Source organism: Nicotiana attenuata, unplaced genomic scaffold (assembly GCF_001879085.1).
Source record: "Nicotiana attenuata strain UT unplaced genomic scaffold, NIATTr2, whole genome shotgun sequence".
Classification (NCBI taxonomy): domain Eukaryota; kingdom Viridiplantae; phylum Streptophyta; class Magnoliopsida; order Solanales; family Solanaceae; genus Nicotiana; species Nicotiana attenuata.
Genome location: NW_017670564.1, coordinates 12437 through 13334, shown reverse-complemented (window position 1 = coordinate 13334; position 898 = coordinate 12437). Strand labels below are relative to the sequence as shown.

The 898-nt window shown below is 34.0% G+C and overlaps 1 non-coding gene across 1 annotated transcript; it reads left to right on the top strand.

Moving 5' to 3' along the window:
• Nucleotides 1-447: 447 nt before the first annotated feature.
• TRNAL-UAA lies at nt 448-530 on the top strand. The gene has a single exon. It is a non-coding gene; the product is annotated as a tRNA-Leu (tRNA).
• Nucleotides 531-898: the final 368 nt, after the last annotated feature.

Here is an 898-nt window from a genome sequence, read left to right as displayed (position 1 = left end):
AACATTTAAAGTGATTTTAAAAAATGTATACTCATTGGTATAAAATATACATGCGTATCCTAAGCTAACGTTAGGACATAGATTTGGTTGAAATTCGAAAAATGAGTTTTTGAAGTTTTATTGAAATAATTTTTAGAAGTTGAAGTTGTATTTGGGTATGCATGTTATTTGAAAAAAAGTTGAAGTTTTATGAATGGAAGAAAAATTTTCACAAAAAAAAGCCATAAATTAGTTTTTGGAATTCGAAATTGTTTTTTAAATACCGGTCATATTTCATGAACAAACAATAATTTTAAAAAGATTTGGAGAAAAATTAGAGAAAATCTATAGCCAAACGTGAGCTAAGACTAATGTACTAAATGAGAAGAACATATTTCGAGAAGAGAAAAAAGAGAGGAAGAAAATGAGTATATTTAAATTATAAAATGTATCTGTTCGACATAACAGGCTGGTTTGCCCGAGAGGTTAAGGGGGAAGACTTAAGATCTTCTGCACATAAGTGCGCATGGGTTCGAACCCCATAGCCAGCATGTGTTTTCAAGTTTTTGGCCTTTTTTTAAAGAAAGAATTACAGCCCATGTCACTTGGCCTAATAGCCCAACCGAAAATGGACCACATTTAAAGTTCTTACCCTATATAGCCCATGTTGTACATAACTTGAAAGAAACTTTTCAGCCTTTAGCCCACTATTAAAGACATTCTTTTAGGGTTTTTATTATTTTCTTCTTTCTTCATTCCCTTCTCTCTCACCGCTTCTCACTTCTTTCTCTCTAACCCACATAGATCCCTCATCCTCTCTTAACCTAGCCCCCGCTATTCCCCTCCTTTACCCCCTACGCAGTTCTGCCATTAATGGCTCGAAGAAGACTCGTAGAAGAACGAAGAAGATTTTTGAAAG